The sequence below is a fragment of the Erinaceus europaeus genome, chromosome 12, assembly GCF_950295315.1.
Source record: "Erinaceus europaeus chromosome 12, mEriEur2.1, whole genome shotgun sequence".
Classification (NCBI taxonomy): domain Eukaryota; kingdom Metazoa; phylum Chordata; class Mammalia; order Eulipotyphla; family Erinaceidae; genus Erinaceus; species Erinaceus europaeus.
The window spans coordinates 2,576,754-2,590,000 of record NC_080173.1 but is presented as its reverse complement, the minus strand read 5'-3'; the positions used below and the strand labels follow the sequence as shown (position 1 = coordinate 2,590,000).

Below are 13,247 nucleotides of genomic sequence, written 5' to 3'. Positions count from 1 at the left end.
AGGATGACTCAGCCCTTATAGAGCCTTTGAATTTTTTATGTTAAAGTTTCCTGGTAACTTGGACAGATTGGAACTCACTTGCTGACTGTATTTATCTCTGAGCTTGTCAGTCCTGAGGTGAGGCGACTTCCCAGCTCTCTACGTGAGTGCGGCCAGGAGGCTTGCATGTGACACATGCTCTCGTGAATGTGTGTGATGCAGATGCTCCAGAGAACGAGGGCGCCCAGCCCTGACCTTCAGCAGGTCCTGTGCCGAGACCAACACAGGTGCTTCTCTGTCTAGTGGGAGGTGTTGGCGTACGGCTGTGGTGACCCCAGCAGGAGTTAGGGACTGTTAGCATCAAATGGCGTCACCCTGAGGAGGTGCTTCAGAGAGGGAGCATATAAAAGCAGGGACTCTGAGCACGTGGGCCTCCGGCTGCTGCTGCTTCTCCTGGTCAGAAGCTGCTCTGGTCAGGTGCGCCTGGCTGCTTCTCCTGGTCACTGAACACGTGACTCTGTAGCTGGTAAACTTTCAGACCCTCTGCAGACAGGAGCAACCTTTACCAGAGCAGATACTGTTTATCTTATGGGACTAAACTTGATAACTATGCTCAGACTTTATGGACCTAGCGTACTCTTAATGCTTGATGATAAGTGCTTATTTCGCCTTTTACCTACCTGTCTCACCCTACTAAACAGTGTATTGTTTAAACCAGTTCCAAGACCCCGCTGTGAATCCTTTTACGTGCCTCCGCAGCAGCCCCCAACCTAACCCTTATTAAGTTAACTTACAACATATGGGGATATGTTACTTAAGTCAAAACCATTAGAATTCAAACTGCATGACTCTACACAGCCCAACAGCCCCGTTTACTACCAGAGTTTATTCAACAGAGAACCTCCCTTGTGTCATGCATGTTGCATGACTGTGAAAGACACCAAGAAAAGCAGACACCCAGGAGCAACCAGCACAGACTTAAATAAATAATTGAACCACGTACTAAAAAACTGTAATAGGGCAAATTTTATGTCATGTGTATTTTGTCATAATAGAAAACTATTACGTGTACCAAGCAGGAAAAAAAATTAAGCTTAGGAAGTTAAAGAATTTGCTGAAACATAGTGGGTAGGGTTCACTAATAGACTATTCAGAGATTTTATAAAAGAACTGTTGTTTTAGTATCAGCGCGTATCAGGCTCACCCAGGAGAACATACACTTTCTCACGCTTGAGGACCCAGGTTTGGAACCCCAGTGCCATATGGGAACTCCTTGCACCAAGGAGACTTCATGAACAGTACTGTGGTATCTCCTCCTCGCTCTCTCGTGCTCTTTGTCGCTGAGAATTTTAAGAAGGAGAAAAAGAAGTGTCCTCCAAGAGTGGCGTAATCAATCAGGTATGCAGCCCAACAGGTAGTAATAATAATAATTACAAAAAGCATCTCGGAGTCAGGCGGTGGCGCAGCAGGTTAAGCGCACGTGGTGCAAAGCGCAAGGCCCGGCCTAAGGATCCCAGTTTGAGCCCCCGGCTCCCCACCTGCAGGAAGTCGCTTTGCAAGCGGTGAAGCAGGTCTGCAGGTGTCTGTTTTTCTCTCCCCCTCTGTCTTCCCCTCCTCTCTCCGTTTCTCTCTGTCCTGTCCAACAACAGCGACATCAATAACTACAACAATAAAAAAAAGACAACAAAAAAGGGAATAGATATATATAAAAGCATCTGCAGAAAACAGAGCAACCTCCTGCACGCAGTGCTGGAGGGCGACTTCCTGGTGGCCAGGAGAAGTAAATTCGCCAGATGTGCATTTTCTCCTTCAGACACATAATAAGCATGAGCCAGTCCATTTTGTAGTTTAAGAAGACACAAGTGGATTTCCCTTCTGTAATCTCAGCTCCTGAGACAGCTTGGAAAGTGCCTGAGGGAAGAGAGGAAAGGGAAGAAGGCTGAGAGTAGAAACTAATAGAACTATTAGTTAATGTGTGAACATCTGATTCATGAATTATCTGCGGCTCAATATTGGTCAAAGATTTGAGACATCGGATGATAAATATATATATTTGCAGACTTGTTGAACTATGTATTCCTTTGGATCCTCTCACTTCCATCTTTCCTTTTTTTTTTTTTTTTTTCCTCCAGGGTTATTGCTGGGCTCGGTGCCTGCACCGTGAACCCACCGCTCCTGGAGGCCATTTTTCCCCCTTTTGTTGCCCTTGTTGTTGTAGCCTCGTTGTGGTTATTACTATTGCCATTGTTGATGTTGTTTGTTGTTGGACAGGACAGAGAGAAATGGAGAGAGGAGGGGAAGACATGGGGGGGGAGAGAAAGACAGACACCTGCAGACCTGCTTCACCGCCTGTGAAGCGACTCCCCTGCAGGTAGAGAGCCGGGGGCTCGAACCGGGATCCTTACGGTGGTCCTTGCGCTTTGCGCCACATGCGCTTAACCCACTGCACCAACGCCCAACCCCCCCATCTTTCCTTTTTTTAATGTTTTTTTTAATAATTTTTAAATCTTTATTTATTGGATAGAGACATCCAGAAATTGAGAGGGAGAGAGACAGAGAGAGACACCTGCAGCCCTGCTTCACCACTTGCAAAGCTTTCCCCTTGCAGGTGGGGACCAGGAGCTCGAACCCGGATCCTTGAGCACTGTAACATGTGCTTCACCAGCTGCACCACCACCTGGCCCCCCATCTTTATTTTCAATTAGGACATCAGAATAAAGTTTTCTTAAACCATGAAAACGATCGTGTGATTTACTGCTGCATCCGTAGTCTGCACAGGTAAAAGGATCACATCCTTAGACCGTGATTTTGGGTGTTTGGCAAACATTGGCCAATCGGGCAGTGGGTGTGGTGCAGAATTCTCCTGTTCCAAATGCCGCTTGCAAGGACTCCTGCTGACTCAGGCTTTCGAGGTCAGACAATAGGTCCCTCGTGGTCTCACGTGCTTCCAGTTCAGCCTAGTTGCCAACAAATCGGAGCCAAATGCAGCCACCCCATTAGCGTGATTAACTGCTGTTAAGTGCATGTTTAGTTGACTCCTCTTCCTTCAGATGGTATCTCCTCCATCTTGATTCTTGCTGGTACCATCTCATAAGGACTTTTGTCTCGTCAACTACTTCAGTCTCTTTCTGGAAAAAGCAGGAGGAGGCCTTGGAGATGAAGAAGAGGAACAGAGCCCGGGAGGAGGGGCAGGGTTGGTTCTTGATAATTGCCTTTGTGTTAGTCAGTGGGGAAATCAAGAGCCTTAAAGATACTTGTAAAAATCTAGAGTTTTTGAGTGTGCCTACTGTACCACTCGGTTTATCAGCCCAGCTGCCCAGCTTAAATAAACTCTGAAAGTTGGAACTCAGAAACAGCGTTGTTTCTTGGACGTCCCAGTACAGAAATGTCCAGATTTTGCGAAGCTTAGTCTGAATGGAAATAAAATCAAGATCTCAACATAGTAGGAGCTTTGCAAAATAGGACAAATGTGGGAAGTCTTGACTTGTTTAACTGTGAGATCACCAACCTGGAAGATTCTAGAGAAAGTATTTTTGAACTGCTGTGGCAAATCACCTATTTAGGTGGACTCGACTAGGAGGATAATGAAACACCAGATCCTGAAGAGGAGCAGGAGCGGGGAGGATGTTAGCTGTGGGGCTCAGGCAAGATTAGTAAAGTCACGGGCTCCTTGGAATCTACCCAAAATAGACTTCCTAGCTTCTTACAACATAAATAACACAAAACTGTAGCTTAAAATTTATGGAGAAAAACAAGTCCTGCTTTGAGACAATATGTGTTCAGAAGTCTAGAAGCAGACTCGGCACAAGGCCCTGGCTTCTAGTCTGAGGGCCGCAGTGCCGCTGGCTCCCACAAAGTGAATTAAGAAATCGGGAAGGATGGAGACGGTATCCCCACAGTCCGTGGTGTGTAAGTCTTTCTCTCTCCCAAACACTGGAGCTGGTTTTTGTTTTTGTTTTTTTCTCAATAAGATGAAAATTTTGGCCTAGTTTTTCTGAATGTTAGTGAAGGGTACAAACATTTTCCTGTCACTCACTGCTAGAAGTGTTTGAAGAAGAACACAAGGATCCCTGCCTCCTTGGAAACTAGATTGTAGCAGGTGAAAACAACAACAACAGAGAATCAACGGAGGAATCAGGCCACGTGGACTATGAGGTGGTGAGGGTCATGGGAACAGGAATCTCTCGGGTTGCAGGAGAAGTGCGAGCAGTGGTGGGGCCGGGGGGCAATGCGCAGGAAAGGCAGCGACACTAGATTTTCATACAACTAATCCACATACAACTAATGCTGGTTTTGTAGTAGCCCCTAAAAGATAATTACCTTGAAGGAGTTCTTTCCATACTGACATAGGCAAGAACTCCACCCAGGTGATCAGAGCAAGCCGAAGAAAGCTCCGGGAGCTCAGTCAGCCGTCAAGCACAGACGTCTATGGCTAGGTCGCAGGTTCAGTCCCCAAAACTGCATATACCAGAGATGCACAGCGTTCTGGTCTCTCACATAAAAATAAATACATTTTAGTGCTGTTAGAGAGTTCTTCATCCTGTAAGTTGCAGGGAGGGCCGTGTGTGAGGACCCAGGTTCTGGCCACCTGGGAGCATCTACACAGAGAAAGTGTCACAAGCAGTGTGGGCAGTGCTGTGATGTCTCCTCTCTACATCAACCTTGCTGCCAGAGAGAGAGAGAGAGAGAAGGAAAGGGAGAGAGAGTGAGAGACAGAAAGGGAGGGAGAGAGAGGGAGAGAGAGAGAGAGGGAGGGAGGGAGATGGAGAGGGAGAGAGAGAGGGAGAGAGAGAGAGAGACCCCATCAAGAGGGGTGGGAGTATGCAGTTTCAGAGCCCCAGCGAAAATCCTGCTTGCCAAAGTAGATGAATGAATGAATGAAGTAATTAAGTTGTGAAAAGTTGAGGAGCAGAGTTGGGCTCAGCAGTAGCGTGCATGCTGGTTCGAGCCTCAGTACTACAGAACAGTGCTCTGGTCTCTCTGTGCTGTAGAGAGACCACCTTGGCCAAGGCTCTTTGGTAAAGATGTGAGGTGACCAGAGGGCCGGAAGAAAGGGAAAGAGGAGGAAGTCATGGGCTTTTGTGATATAAAGAGGGAGAAAGCCTTGTTATGCTGACTTCTATCTTTTTTGCACAAACACTTGTAGATGCTGCCCCGAGAGCCTGGTCAGTCCCAGGCCGCTTGTCAGTGGTGCAGAGTCCTAGGCTGCCCCCTGGCGTCAGGGAACCACAGTGCTGGTGAGCTGGGGTAGCCCTGGGGAGTTAGGAATCACATGTGCCAAGTCGTAGGTAGAAGGATGCCAGCTTTATAAATAAAAGGCATTTCTAACATCACACGCTGTACTGAATAAGAGTATAGCAGAGACAAAACAGACCCGCTTATCTTCCGTTGTAAAACTAGGGTGACTAAAGGCATCTGCCAAGAGTGCTCAAGAAAAGCTACTTTTCTAGGACCAGGATAACCCACAGAATTCACTCATCACAAGCAACTGAAATCTTAGCCCAACTCCCATGTCAGAGAAGACAAAGGTGGGCTCAGGAAAAGATCCAGATGAAGTGACATTAACCGGGGTGGGTAGCCAAATGCAATGCATGATTCTGAACTGGATTCCAGGACTTTTTTTTTTCTTTTAAGAGATAATACTTATCTTGGAGAGAGGTGAAACTGTACCCCTGTGATGACAATAACAATCTCAAAAGACAAAAATTCCCTCAAAAAATTAAAGAGAAGCTATTTAAGACATTGTTAGAACAGCTGGGAAAACTTGACTATGGAATGTGTTTACTAGGGTAGTTTTAACGGTCAGTTCTCCAAGGTAATGACATACTATGGTTATATGAGATGTTCTCATTCTTTTTTTTTTTTTTTTTACTTTTTTTTTTTTTTACTGCCATCAGAACTCTAACATGCTATTATTCATTCTTTTTTTAATATTTATTTTATTTATTTATTCCCTTTTGTTGCCCTTGTTTTATTGTTGTAGTTACTATTATTGTCATTGTTGTTGCATAGGACAGAGAGAAGTGGAGAGAGGAGGGGAAGACAGAGAGGGGGAGAGAAAGACAGACACCTGCAGACCTGCTGCACCGCCTGGGAAGCGACTCCCCTGCAGGTGGGGAGCCGGGGGTCTTAAACTGGGATCTTCACGCCGGTTCTTGTGCTTCCTGCCATGTGCGCTTAACCCGCTGCGCTACCGCCCGTCTCCCTATTTTTTTTTTTAATTGCAAAGTAGTATGGAGTACAGATTGAAATTGTAATTGACAAATAAGATGCATATTGTGAAAGAAAACTCTGGACAGTATAGATGGAAAACTTTTTGTAAACTTTTAAAATTAATTAATTAATTTTCCCTTTTGTTGCCCTTGTTGTGGTTATTGATGTTGTTGGGAAACCTCTTGCACTCATTTCTCTGCTCCAGTCTGACCTGACGGGAAACAACAAAGGTAAGCAGTCCCTCCCACTCATATGTCTATTCTTTCTCACTACCTGTGCACGGCTGACAGAGAAAGGGCTTGGTGTGCTTTGTCTGTTCATCCACTGTGCCTGGCTTCTTTTTTTATTTATTTATTTATTTATTTATTTATTTATTTATTTATTTATTTATTTTCCCTTTTTGTTGCCCTTGACTTTTTTTTTTAAATGTTGTTATCAATTGTCATTGTTAGATAGGACAGAGAGAAATGGAGAGAGGAGGGGAAGACAGGGGAAAGAAAGACAGACACCTGCAGACCTGCTTCACCGCCTGTGAAGCGACTCCCCTGCAGGTGGGGAGCCGGGGGCTCGAACCGGATTCTTGTGCGGGTCCTTGCGCTTAACCCGCTGTGCTACCGCCTGACTCCCTTTTGAACCACACTCTAAGGTTCACTTGTTTCTTCTTAGGAGAGTCAGACTGGTTCTAGCACTGCTCATCTCTGGCATATAGAAGCAGCAGGATGGCAACTGGGCCTCTGTGCCCTGAAACAGGCAGACCTGACCACCTCCTTGGCCCTGGAGCAACATTCTAGATGGTGGCTGGTGGCCTGAACTGGGGATGAGATGGTCTGCGGAGAAATGCCTCCTCTGGGGAGAGCAAACCCAAGGCTGCATTCCTCACAGACACGGGGGGGGGGGGGGGGGGGGGGAGAAGGAGAGGGAGAGAGAGGGAGAGGGAGAGAGGGGGAGAGGGAGAGAGAGGGAGAGGGAGAGAGAGGGAGAGGGGGGAGAGGGAGAGGGGGGAGAGGGAGAGGGGGGAGAGGGAGAGGGGGGAGAGGGAGAGAGAGAAAGGGAGAGAGGGAGAGAGAGGGAGATGGAGAGGGAGATAGAGAGGGAGATGGAGAGGGAGAGGGAGAGAGAGAGAGACCCTCTGGGAAAACTCACAGGCACAGAAACCCAGAAACACAGACTGGCAAAAGGAGCTCACAGCACCGAGCGTCAGCAGCCGTGGGCACAAAGAACAAATGAGCGTGTGTGTTCCCAGGCTTGATTCAACAGTAATTACGCCTCAAAAGCTTCCTAAATGCCCCCTTTTAAGAAGCCACCCAGCGAGGCAATTCTTCTTGCACCCGTAATAGCCACCATTCTTGTGTTCTTTCTTGTCCAAAGTGGCCATAATTATGGGGGTGTGAGGAGACGAGCGCCCTCACAAGCCGCTGGTGAGAGAAGGGGCGGGTGCAGCCTTCCTGAAGACCAGCTGAGCCCAGAGCCTTGGCGTGTTGCCGCACTGCATGATGCATGATGGTGGAGGAGGGCCTAGGAAAGGGTGAGCGAGTCTTTTAGGAAACTGAGAAATTGGGGCCGGGTGGTGGCTCACCTGGCTGCATTACGGTGAGCAAGGACCCGGGCTTGAGCCCCCGGTCCCCACCTGCAGGGGGAAAGTTTCACGAGGGGTGAAGCGGGGCTGCTGTCTCTCTGTCTCTCTCCTCCTCCCTCTCAGGTTCTCTGTCCCTATCCAATAAACAAAGATATGAAAAATTTAAAAAAAAAGGAAAACTGAGAAATGTTATACATGTACCAACAACTATATTTATTGTAAGCCATTAATCCCCCCTAATAAAAATAAATAAATAAAACTTTGTGCCTGGGATGGACACTGATTCAAGCCCCCAGCTTCCACCTTTGGGTGGGTGGGGGAAGTTCATGAACGGGCTGCAGGTGCCTCTCTTTATCTTGGTTTTTTTGTTTATTTTTTTTTTACTCCAGGCTTATCTCTGGGACTTGGTACCTGCAATATGAATCCACTGCTCCTGGAGGCCTTTTTTTTTTTCTTTCAAATTTATTGGATAAGACAGAGAGAAATTGAAACAGGAGGGAAAATAGAGAGACAGACAGACAGACACCTGCAGACCTGCTTCACTGCTTGTGAAGCTTCCCCCATATTGGTGGGGAGCAAAGCCTTGAACCCAGATCCTTGTGCTTAGTACTATGTGTGCTTAACTGAGAGCATCACCCGGCCCCTGTCTCTCTACCCATCTATCTATTTATCATCTGTCTCTCTCTCCTTCTTATCAAATAAGAAGTAAGAAAGAAAAAACGGGGGAGAAAATGACCACCTGGATCATGGATTCACGTGCAGACAGTAAGCCCTGCTCATGGTGCTGGCTCACGCAGTGACGTCCTCTCTAGGCGTCTATCCTAAGGCACTAAATAAGCGCACGGGCGAAGGTTTATGTACAGAGAGGTTCGTTATGGCCTTGTGACAGTACCGACACATTGGAAATCACCTACACAGTGAATTTTTATTTTTTTGCCCCCGTTGTACTGATGGGGCTCAGTGCCCACACTATGGCTATGAACCCACTGCCGGGGAGATGCTGCAGTGGTAATTCCCAAGACTTGCATGCAGGAGGTCCTGGTTTGATCCCCAGCATCACCAATAGTCAGAACTAAGCTATGATCTGGCTTAAAAAGAAAATCAACAGCATGAGCAGCAGGAGGTTTGGAATATACCTGAAACAGACTTCCTAGCTTTTTCCATAATGGAGACCCCAAATCGCATTTGCTCTATTCTGACCTGTAGGTCCCTTTTTCTTTTCTTAACTAGAGCATTGCCCAGCTCTGGCTCTGGTTGTGCAGAGCCTAGAACCTGGGACCTCAGAGCTTCAGGCATGAAAGTGTTTTGCATGATTATTAAGCTGTCTCCCCAGCCCAGCCCAGCCCAGCCCCCTCTTTCTAATTCAGATCCTTCTGCTTGACTTAGGCAGACTCTCAAAGCTCCTCCCTGATTTATTTATTTTTGAAGGCTTTTCGACTCAGTGATTACTCCTTGTCTCATGTTGTCTTTCAAGCTATTCTTCTTCCCCAGAGCCTGAGGGCTTTTATTACGTCTTTTCCCAAGCCTACAATAACCACAGGAGGAAGAATAAAATTTAGGTAGGAAAATAAGTTGCTCAACTCGTGCCTGAAAATTATCGTGTAAGCTTGTCTAGGTGCTGTCACAGAAGGAAGAGCCTGTACTCCTGATCCAGAACTGCTACCTTCCGAATGGATGTCAGTGGCACTCCGATGTTTTCCAGCTGAGAGACTTCAGCATAGTGATACAGAAGGAGAGGATCACACAGATACTTCCCTTCAGGTAAGCCTGATCCTTCTGACCTTCCAGCAAGACAGGCTGAGGCAGCACCACGGTCCAGGTGAGGACCACTCAGAGCAGTCAAGTCACGTGCCAGAGGTCATAGCTGCAGCACGTCTAGGATGCTTCCAGGAACCAGACAGGTGTCGTGTCTGGAACGTGTGATATTTTGCTTTTTTTTTTCTGGTTCTACAGCACAAACTCCATGGCTATGTTATCTCTGGGGTCACAGAATGCTTAGCACAGCTCCCAGCATATAGTAGGCATACACCGCTAGTATTATTATGCCTCTGTTATCCATATTGTAGTTGTTCAGATTTGGAGCAAGATGGCTGTCAATCTAAGACCTGTAGAGTTGTCCAGCCCCCCCCAAATAATCAAGGCACAACTTGTGCTGAACATTTTAAAGGTATTGTTTTTAAAACTAATAGCTCTAGCCAGAGAGATGTAGTAATTCCCAAGACTTGCATGCAAGGGGTCCTAGGTTTGATCGTCAGCATCACCAATAATCAGAACTAAGCAATGATCTGGTTTAAAAAGAAAATTAACAGCATGAGCAGCAAGAAATTTTAAAAATATTTTATTAGTGATTTAATAATGATGAATAAAATTGTAAGATAACAGGGGTGCAATTACACACAGTTCCCACCACCAGAGTTCTGTGTCCCATCCCCTCCTGGAAGCTTCCCTATTCTTTATCCCTCTGGGAGCATGGACCCAGGATCATTATGGGGAGCAGAAGGCGGGAGTTCTGGCTTCTGTCATTGCTTCTCCGCTGGACATGGGTGTTGGCAGGTGGATCCACACCCCCAGCCTGTGTCTGTCTGTCCCTAGTGGGGCAGGGCTCTGGGGAGGAGAGGCTCCAGGACACACGGGTGAGGGCGTCTGCCCAGGGAAGTCAGGTTGGCGTCATGGCAGCATCTGCAACTTGGTGGCTGAAAGGCAGCGAGATATAAAGCAGAACAAAGTGTTTAATAATCAGGAACCAAGAGTAGGAATAGAGCAGATGGAAGTAGAGGTCTTTGTGTGGGAAGAAGTGAGGAGATCTGTTTTAGGTCTGTTCCAAGGGCCCATGACTGTAGTATTGCCTAAGCCTGACAGCTAACATGCAGGTGAATTAAACGTATTGTCTGGGAAGTTGAGAATAGAACTAGAAAATTGGATTAGGGCAGAAAGTAGCCCCCAATCTTGAAAAAAAAAAATCTATGAATAAAATTAACTGTTTACCCCATCAACCCAACCCAGGGCCCATGTCTGTTCATATTCAGTGCAGGAGCCTGTGTGACCTGAGTCCCTGTCAGACTGAGCTCGCAGTCCACGCTCACAGCTGGGAGCATTCTAGGCTGCATGGTGTTGTGAGCCTTGGACTTCACTTATGTAAGGTAATTATACTTAAATGTAAATCTAATTATAGTTAAATAATAATAATTCCTTTAATCTTTACTTCCCAACAACCCTGTGAGGTCGCTACTAGCATTACTGCCTCTGTTTCACAGATGAAGACACTCCATTGTTATCCGAGAGCTGGTGCACCGGGTAAAGTGCTGGACTCTCGAGGATCAGGTCCTGAGTTCAATCCTGGCAGCACATGTACCAGAGTGATGCTCTGGATCTCATTCCCCCTCCCCTCTTATCTCCTCAGTCAGTACAAGCTGAGGAGAGGGAGGAGGAGAAACCCCAGCCTGGCAAGGTGCAGGAAAGAGCCGGGAAGAACTCTCCCAGCCACCCCCAGAGCCCTGCGTCACTTCAGGACATGCTTGGAGGAATGCCACACTCAGGAGGAAGTATTCCAGACGCTCGTGGGAAGAAGGCAGAGGCTGGCAATTCTGGAAGGAACACGACCTAGGAGTGCCCAAGTCCCAAGCCCCTGAGCTTTGGGTGAGTAACGATTCTGTCTTCCCCCACGAGCATCTGAACTCTGGGCGGAAGCCGCAAAGACTATGAGCTCAGCGTCTGATGTAGCTAGTCCAGGCACAGTCTCTGGGAAACTCGAGTGGAGGCTGGCTCTCTCTCTCTCTCCCTCTCCATATAGATATATTTCTTTTTTTTTTTTTTTTAAAGACCCGAGTTCTGCTCAGCTCTGGCTTATGGTGGTGCTGAGGATTGAACCTGGCTCTCCGGTGCCAGGGCATGTAAGTCTCGTGTGCTACTACTGCCTGGCCCACTAAGTGGCTTTAAACAGCCCCGCAGATGTGGCTCCCCACAGAAGGACAAGGCGGCTGAAGATGGTGAAGCCGCAGGCCCGTTCAGTGCCGGAACACTCCTCTCTCAGGTGTCTTTCTGGTGGACAGGTGTCTGCCGAGTTTCTTCCGTACTGATGACAGACTCTGAAGCAGGTGGGATTTCCTCTGCGACTTGGACACAGTGAAGTTTCCAGAAAGCTTCAGGCTGAGCTTGGCCCACGAGCTACACAGACCCACGGAGGCTATACTACACTTCATCGTGTGTGCCAACCTTTCAGCCACGTTTCCCACCTGAGGGCATTTGCAGGAGGCTGCTCAGAAGACCCTGGGCCCACGGACTGAGTTGGACCTTGGCTTGAAGAGCCGGCATGGCGTTTATGCTCTGGTTGCCACTAAGCCACTAGGTTTAGTTAATTCTCTGCCGGACTTTGGTCTAGAAGTAGTTGCTTAATGTCACCACAAGGGGGCGCTGGCAGCCTTAGTGACCGATAGACGGTCACCTAGAGGTCAGGCGGTAGCGCAGCGGGTTAAGCGCACATGGTACAAAGCGCAAGGACCAGGCATAAGGATCCTGGTTCGAGCCCCCCGCTCCCCACCTGCAAGGGGAGTCTATCTGTCCTGTCCAACAACAACAACATCAATGACTACAATAATAATAACTACAACAATAAAACAACAAGGGTAACAAAAGGGAATAAATATTTTTTTTTTAAGTGGGGGAGGTGGGCAGGGGTAGATAGCATAATGGTTATGCAAAGAGACACTCGATGCTTGAAGCTCCAAAGTCCCAGGTTCAATTCCCAGCACCACCATAAGCCAGAACTGAGCAGTGCTCTGGTAAAAATAAATAAATAAATAAAAAGTGGGGGAGGTAGCATAATGACTATACAAAGGAACACTCGTGCCTGAGGCTTCAAAGTCCGTTCAGTCCTCTGTACCACCAGAAACTACAACTGAAAAAAAACACCTCAATCCCTTTCACTGATGAAATCTTTTTTTAAATTCTATACTGGCAAGTCTTCTACAAGAAGGCTTCAGTGCTTTACAAAAGAGGAGTTTGTTGTGGGCAGGGAGAGGTGGGCAGTCACCACTCAAACTTTTAATCTTTTATTATTTTTTTTATTGTAGTCATTATTGTGGTTATTGATGTCATCATTGTTGGATAGGACAGAGAGAAATGGAGAGAGGAGGGGAAGACAGAGAGGAGGAGAGAAAGACAGACACCTGCAGACCTGCTTCACCACCTATGAAGCGACTCCCCTGCAGGTGGGGAGCCAGGGGCTCGAACCGGGATCCTTACACCGGTCCCTGTGCTTTGCAGCACGTGCGCTTAACCCGCTGCGCTACTGCCTGTCTCCCATTATTATTATTGCTATTATTATTATCACCATCTCAACACCCATTTTGGTTTTATCACTGGTTCTCAGTGTCTGCTTGGCTCCACCTTTCCTGGTGGCCATGTTTTTCTTTCCTTTAGGTGAGGGTACGAGACAGGAAGCTAGAGGGGCCAGGGAGACCTCAGAATTGCTCCACTTTCC

At 47.3% G+C, this 13,247-nt stretch overlaps 1 long non-coding RNA gene and 1 pseudogene across 2 annotated transcripts; both read left to right on the top strand.

Annotated features, from left to right (window-relative positions):
- The first annotated feature begins 2,851 nt into the window (after positions 1–2,851).
- Positions 2,852–3,610, top strand: LOC103117606 (acidic leucine-rich nuclear phosphoprotein 32 family member E-like; annotated as a pseudogene).
- A 5,661-nt stretch (positions 3,611–9,271) lies between these two features.
- Positions 9,272–12,410, top strand: LOC132541690 (uncharacterized). Of its 2 annotated transcripts, none has more exons than XR_009552789.1 (4): positions 9,272–9,529; positions 10,800–10,908; positions 11,023–11,404; positions 11,588–12,410. It is a non-coding gene; the product is annotated as an uncharacterized LOC132541690 (long non-coding RNA). The 2 variants fall into 2 exon arrangements; XR_009552788.1 differs by having other exon boundaries at positions 10,795–10,908.
- The last annotated feature ends 837 nt before the right edge of the window (positions 12,411–13,247 follow it).